We start from the raw sequence: 7205 nt of genomic DNA, 5'->3' as shown, positions 1-7205 counted from the left end.
TACAACTCCCTTCCATTTTACAGTTTTACTGTAAGATAAACAGATGGAAGAACAATCATGACCAAGTTACATATCCTGTGGAGTTCTTAAAGTCTGTATATTTCCTGAATGTGTTTTTTTTTTAATTTTTTTTCAACATTTTTTATTTTTGGGACAGAGAGAGACAGAGCATGAACGGGGGAGGGGCCGAGAGAGAGAGACACAGAATCGGAAACAGGCTCCAGGCTCTGAGCCATCAGCCCAGAGCCCGACCCGGGGCTCGAACTCCCGGACCGCGAGATCGTGACCTGGCTGAAGTCAGACGCTTAACCGACTGCGCCACCTAGGCGCCCCTTTCCTGAATGTGTTTTAATAAGGTATGTGTGAGCATCCTACACTTGTTTTTACTCTTGAGTGGGATGTTTCAAACATCTCCTGTCTTTCTGAGCTAACTTTTATTTTTTTTTTTTTTTTTTTTATTTTTTTAATGTTTATTTATTTATTTATTTATTTTTTTTTTTTATATGAAATTTATTGACAAATTAGTTTCCATACAACACCCAGTGCTCATCCCAAAAGGTGCCCTCCTCATTACCCATCACCCACCCTCTCCTCCCTCCCACCCCCCATCAACCCTCAGTTTGTTCTCAGTTTTTAAGAGTCTCTTATGCTTTGGCTCTCTCCCACTCTAACCTGTTTTTTTTTTTTTTTTTCCTTCCCCTCCCCCATGGGTTCCTGTTAATTTCTCAGGGTCCACATAAGAGTGAAACCATATGGTATCTGTCTTTCTCTGTATGGCTTATTTCACTTAGCATCACACTCTCCAGTTCCATCCACGTTGCTACAAAAGGCCATATTTCATTTTTTCTCATTGCCACGTAATATTCCATTGTGTATATAAACCACAATTTCTTTATCCATTCATCAACTGATGGACATTTAGGCTCTTTCCATAATTTGGCTATTGTTGAGAGTGCTGCTATGAACATTGGGGTACAAGTGGCCCTATGCATCAGTACTCCTGTATCCCTTGGATAAATTCCTAGCAGTGCTATTGCTGGGTCATAGGGTAGGTCTATTTTTAATTTTCTGAGGAACCTCCACACTGCTTTCCAGAGCGGCTGCACCAATTTGCATTCCCACCAACAGTGCAAGAGGGTTCCCGTTTCTCCACATCCTCTCCAGCATCTAGAGTCTCCTGATTTGTTCATTTTGGCCACTCTGACTGGCGTGAGGTGATACCTGAGTGTGGTTTTGATTTGTATTTCCCTGATAAGGAGCGACGCTGAACATCTTTTCATGTGCCTGTTGGCCATCCGGATGTCCTCTTTAGAGAAGTGTCTATTCATGTTTTCTGCCCATTTCTTCACTGGGTTATTTGTTTTTCGGGTGTGGAGTTTGGTGAGCTCTTTATAGATTTTGGATACTAGCCCTTTGTCCGATATGTCATTTGCGAATATCTTTTCCCATTCCGTTGGTTGCCTTTTAGTTTTGTTGGTTGTTTCCTTTGCTGTGCAGAAGCTTTTTATCTTCATAAGGTCCCAATAATTCAATTTTGCTTTTAATTCCCTTGCCTTTGGGGATGTGTCGAGTAAGAGATTGCTACGGCTGAGGTCAGAGAGGTCTTTTCCTGCTTTCTCCTCTAAGGTTTTGATGGTTTCCTGTCTCACGTTTAGGTCCTTTATCCATTTGGAGTTTATTTTTGTAAATGGTGTGAGAAAGTGGTCTAGTTTCATTCTTCTGCATGTTGCTGTCCAGTTCTCCCAGCACCATTTGTTAAAGAGGCTGTCTTTTTTCCATTGGATGTTCTTTCCTGCTTTGTCGAAGATGAGTTGGCCATACGTTTGTGGGTCTAGTTCTGGGGTTTCTATTCTATTCCATTGGTCTATGTGTCTGTTTCTGTGCCAATACCATGCTGTCTTGATGATGACAGCTTTGTAGTAGAGGCTAAAGTCTGGGATTGTGATGCCTCCTGCTTTGGTCTTCTTCTTCAAAATTCCTTTGGCTATTCGGGGCCTTTTGTGGTTCCATATGAATTTTAGGATTGCTTGTTCTAGCTTCGAGAAGAATGCTGGTGCAATTTTTATTGGGATTGCATTGAATGTGTAGATAGCTTTGGGTAGTATTGACATTTTGACAATATTTATTTTTCCAATCCATGAGCAGGGAATGTCTTTCCATTTCTTTAAATCTTCTTCAATTTCCTTCATAAGCTTTCTATAGTTTTCAGCATACAGATCCTTTACATCTTTGGTTAGATTTATTCCTAGGTATTTTATGCTTCTTGGTGCAATTGTGAATGGGATCAGTTTCTTTATTTGTCTTTCTGTTGCTTCATTGTTAGTGTATAAGAATGCAACTGATTTCTGTACATTGATTTTGTATCCTGCAACTTTGCTGAATTCATGTATCAGTTCTAGTAGACTTTTGGTGGAGTCTATCGGATTTTCCATGTATAATATCATGTCATCTGCAAAAAGCGAAAGCTTGACTTCGTCTTTGCCAATTTTGATGCCTTTGATTTCCTTTTGTTGTCTGATTGCTGATGCTAGAACTTCCAGCACTATGTTAAACAGCAGCGGTGAGAGTGGGCATCCTTGTCGTGTTCCTGATCTCAGGGAAAAAGCTCTCAGTTTTTCCCCGTTGAGGATGATGTTAGCTGTGGGCTTTTCATAAATGGCTTTTATGATCTTTAAGTATGTTCCTTCTATCCCGACTTTCTCAAGGGTTTTTATTAAGAAAGGGTGCTGGATTTTGTCAAAGGCCTTTTCTGCATCGATTGACAGGATCATATGGTTCTTCTCTTTTTTTTTGTTGATGTGATGTATCACATTGATTGATTTGCGGATGTTGAACCAGCCCTGCATCCCAGGAATGAATCCCACTTGATCATGGTGAATAATTCTTTTTATATGCCGTTGAATTCGATTTGCTAGTATCTTATTGAGAATTTTTGCATCCGTATTCATCAGGGATATTGGCCTGTAGTTCTCTTTTTTGACTGGGTCTCTGTCTGGTTTAGGAATCAAAGTAATACTGGCTTCATAGAATGAGTCTGGAAGTTTTCCTTCCCTTTCTATTTCTTGGAATAGCTTGAGAAGGATAGGTATTATCTCTGCTTTAAACGTCTGGTAGAACTCCCCTGGGAAGCCATCTGGTCCTGGACTCTTATTTGTTGGGAGATTTTTGATAACCGATTCAATTTCTTCGCTGGTTATGGGTCTGTTCAAGCTTTCTATTTCCTCCTGATTGAGTTTTGGAAGAGTGTGGGTGTTCAGGAATTTGTCCATTTCTTCCAGGTTGTCCAATTTGTTGGCATATAATTTTTCATAGTATTCCCTGATAATTGTTTGTATCTCTGAGGGATTGGTTGTAATAATTCCATTTTCATTCATGATTTTATCTATTTGGGTCATTTCCCTTTTCTTTTTGAGAAGCCTGGCTAGAGGTTTGTCAATTTTGTTTATTTTTTCAAAAAACCAACTCTTGGTTTCGTTGATCTGCTCTACAGTTTTTTTAGATTCTATATTGTTTATTTCTGCTCTGATCTTTATTATTTCTCTTCTTCTGCTGGGTTTAGGCTGCCTTTGCTGTTCTGCTTCTAGTTCCTTTAGGTGTGCTGTTAGATTTTGTATTTGGGATTTTTCTTGTTTCTTGAGATAGGCCTGGATTGCAATGTATTTTCCTCTCAGGACTGCCTTCGCTGCGTCCCAAAGCGTTTGGATTGTTGTATTTTCATTTTCGTTTGTTTCCATATATTTTTTAATTTCTTCTCTAATTGCCTGGTTGACCCACTCATTCGTTAGTAGGGTGTTCTTTAACCTCCATGCCTTTGGAGGTTTTCCAGACTTTTTCCTGTGGTTGATTTCAAGCTTCATAGCATTGTGGTCTGAAAGTATGCATGGTATAATTTCAATTCTTGTAAACTTATGAAGGGCTGTTTTGTGACCCAGTATATGATCTATCTTGGAGAATGTTCCATGTGCACTCGAGAAGAAAGTATATTCTGTTGCTTTGGGATGTAGAGTTCTAAATATATCTGTCAAGTCCATCTGATCCAATGTCTCATTCAGGGCCCTTGTTTCTTTATTGACCGTGTGTCTAGATGATCTGTCCATTTCTGTGAGTGGGGTGTTAAAGTCCCCTGCAATTACCACATTCTTATCAATAAGGTTGCTTATGTTTATGAGTAATTGTTTTATATATTTGGGGGCTCCGGTATTCGGCGCATAGACATTTATAATTGTTAGCTCTTCCTGATGGATAGACCCTGTAACTATTATATAATGTCCTTCTTCATCTCTTGTTATGGCCTTTAATTTAAAGTCTAGTTTGTCTGATATAAGTATGGCTACTCCAGCTTTCTTTTGGCTTCCAGTCGCATGATAAATAGTTCTCCATCCCCTCACTCTCAATCTAAAGGTGTCCTCAGGTCTAAAATGAGTCTCTTGTAGACAGCAAATAGATGGGTCTTGTTTTTTTATCCATTCTGATACCCTATGTCTTTTGGTTGGTGCATTTAATCCATTTACATTCAGTGTTATTATAGAAAGATACAGGTTGAGAGTCATTGTGATGTCTGTATGTTTTATGCTTGTAGTGATGTCTCTGGGACTTTGTCTCACAGGGTCCCCCTTAGGATCTCTTGTAGGGCTGGTTTAGTGGTGACAAATTCCTTCAGTTTTTGTTTGTTTGGGAAAACCTTTATCTCTCCTTCTATTCTAAATGACAGACTTGCTGGGTAAAGGATTCTCGGCTGCATATTTTTTCTGTCTAGCACCCTGAAAATCTCCTGCCAATTCTTTCTGGCCTGCCAAGTTTCAAAAGAGAGATCAGTCACGAGTCTTATAGGTCTCCCTTTATATGTGAGGGCACGTTTACCCCTTGCTGCTTTCAGAATTTTCTCTTTATCCTTGTATTTTGCCAGTTTCACTATGATATGTCGTGCAGAAGATCGATTCAAGTTACGTCTGAAGGGAGTTCTCTGTGCCTCTTGGATTTCAATGCCTTTTTCCTTCCCCAGTTCAGGGAAGTTCTCAGCTATTATTTCTTCAAGTACCCCTTCAGCACCTTTCCCTCTCTCTTCCTCCTCTGGGATACCAATTATGCGTATATTATTTCTTTTTAGTGTATCACTTAGTTCTCTAATTTTCCCCTCATACTCCTGGATTTTTTTATCTCTCTTTTTCTCAGCTTCCTCTTTTTCCATAACTTTATCCTCTAGTTCACCTATTCTCTCCTCTGCCTCTTCAAGCCGAGCTGTGGTGGTTTCCATTTTGTTATGCATTTCGTTTAAAGCATTTTTCAGCTCCTCGTGACTGTTCCTTAGTCCCTTGATCTCTGTAGCAAGAGATTCTCTGCTGTCCTGTATACTGTTTTCAAGCCCAGCGATTAATTTTATGACTATTATTCTAAATTCACTTTCTGTGATATTATTTAAATCCTTTTTGATCAGCTCATTAGCTGTTGTTATTTCCTGGAGATTCTTCTGAGGGGAATTCTTCCGCTTGGTCATTTTGGATAGTCCCTGGCGTGGTGAGGACCTGCAGGGCCCTTCCCCTGTGTTGTGGTGTATAACTGGAGTTGGTGGGCGGGGCCGCAGTCAGACCTGATGTCTGCCCCCAGCCCACCGCTGGGGCCACAGTCAGACTGGTGTGTGCCTTCTCTTCCCCTCTCCTAGGGGCGGGATTCACTGTGGGGTGGTGTGGCCCGTCTGGGCTACTTGCACACTGCCGGGCTTGTGATGCTGGGGATCTGGTGTATTAGCTGGGGTGGGTAGGCAAGGTGCACGGGGGCAGGAGGGGCAGGCTTAGATCGCTTCTCCTTAGGTGATCCTCTTCAGGAGGGGCCCTGTGGCAGCGGGAGGGAGTCAGATCCGCTGCCGGAGGTTTGGCTCCACAGAAGCACAGAGTTGGGTGTTTGCGCGGAGCGAGCAAGTTCCCTGGCAGGAACTGGTTCTCTTTGGGATTTTGGCTGGGGGATGGGCGGGGGAGATGGCGCTGGTGAGCGCCTTTGTTCCCCACCAAGCTGAGCTCTGTCGTCAGGGGGCTCAGCAGCTCTCCCTCCCTTTGTCCTCCAGCCTTCCCGCTTTCCAAGCAGAGCTGTTAACTTATGACCTCCCAGACGCTAAGTCGCGCTTGTTGTGGGAACACAGTCCTTCAGGCCCCTCCGCTTTTGCAAGCCAGACTCGGGGGCTCTGCTTGGCCGGCGAGCCGCCCCTCCGCCCCGGCTCCCTCCCGCCAGTCCGTGGAGCGCGCACCGCCTCGCCGCCCTTCCTACCCTCTTCCGTGGGCCTCTCGTCTGCGTTTGGCTCCGGCGACTCCGTTTTGCTAATCCTCTGACGATTTTCTGGGTTATTTAGGCAGGTGTAGGTGGAATCTAAGTGATCAGCAGGACGCGCGGTGAGCCCAGCGTCCTCCTAAGCCGCCATCTTGCCGCTTCTCACTGAGCTAACTTTTAGTAAGGACTATGGCAGCCTCTCCTCATTTCCTGGACATTGACATCACTGAGGACCTCCAGCCCAGAACTAGTGGGAATTAATCTCCACAAGCCTTTGCACCCCATCAAGTCCCCATAAAATGACTCTATGCACATTTCCTTACTCCAGTGGAAGGGACCAGCAGAAAGCCTGCCTTCATGCTGAGGCCTGAATCTGCCCTCATTTGTTTTTCCAGTTTGAAATGGCCTGAGGTGGGACTGAATCTGCAGGTGGAATTCAAGTCCCTCTAGATGTGGAGGCCGGAGGACTGGAGGAGCAGGAACCTATGCTGGCCATTATGTTTATGATCCTACATGTAGTTTTCCAGTGTAAACCCTAAAATTGCTAAGGATTTCCTTCCAAATTAATGTATAGACAAATTTTTTCAATGATGATGTTCTTGTAACAATTTATACATTTAAATAAAATAGGAGTGCCTGGGTGGCTCAATCAGTTAAGTGTCCTACTTGACTTCGGCTCAGAGTACTATCTCACAATTCGTGGGTTCGAGCCCCGCGTCAAGCTCTATGCTGACAGCTCAGAGCCTGGAGCCCGCTTCAGATTCTGTGTTCCCCTCTCTTTCTGCTTCTCTCTCTCTCTTTCTCTCTCAAAAATAAAAACATAAAATTTTTTAATTAAAAAGTAAATTGTTAATAAAATATTTTACAGAAAAGACATTTTAGGAAACTTTTAAGGTTCCTGTCTTACTTGACCCTTAATAACAGTAGGAGTGCAATGACAGTGTAAT

General features: G+C 42.7%; 1 long non-coding RNA gene across 1 annotated transcript; it reads left to right on the top strand.

Annotated features, from left to right (window-relative positions):
* The first annotated feature begins 208 nt into the window (after window positions 1-208).
* On the top strand, window positions 209-6910 carry LOC123381243. The gene is made up of 2 exons (XR_006588037.1): window positions 209-356; window positions 6654-6910. It is a non-coding gene; the product is annotated as an uncharacterized LOC123381243 (long non-coding RNA).
* The last annotated feature ends 295 nt before the right edge of the window (window positions 6911-7205 follow it).

Source organism: Felis catus, chromosome A2 (genome assembly GCF_018350175.1).
Source record: "Felis catus isolate Fca126 chromosome A2, F.catus_Fca126_mat1.0, whole genome shotgun sequence".
Classification (NCBI taxonomy): Eukaryota; Metazoa; Chordata; class Mammalia; order Carnivora; family Felidae; genus Felis; species Felis catus.
The sequence above is the reverse complement of the archived record's forward strand: the minus strand, read 5'-3'. Positions and strand labels throughout refer to the sequence as shown.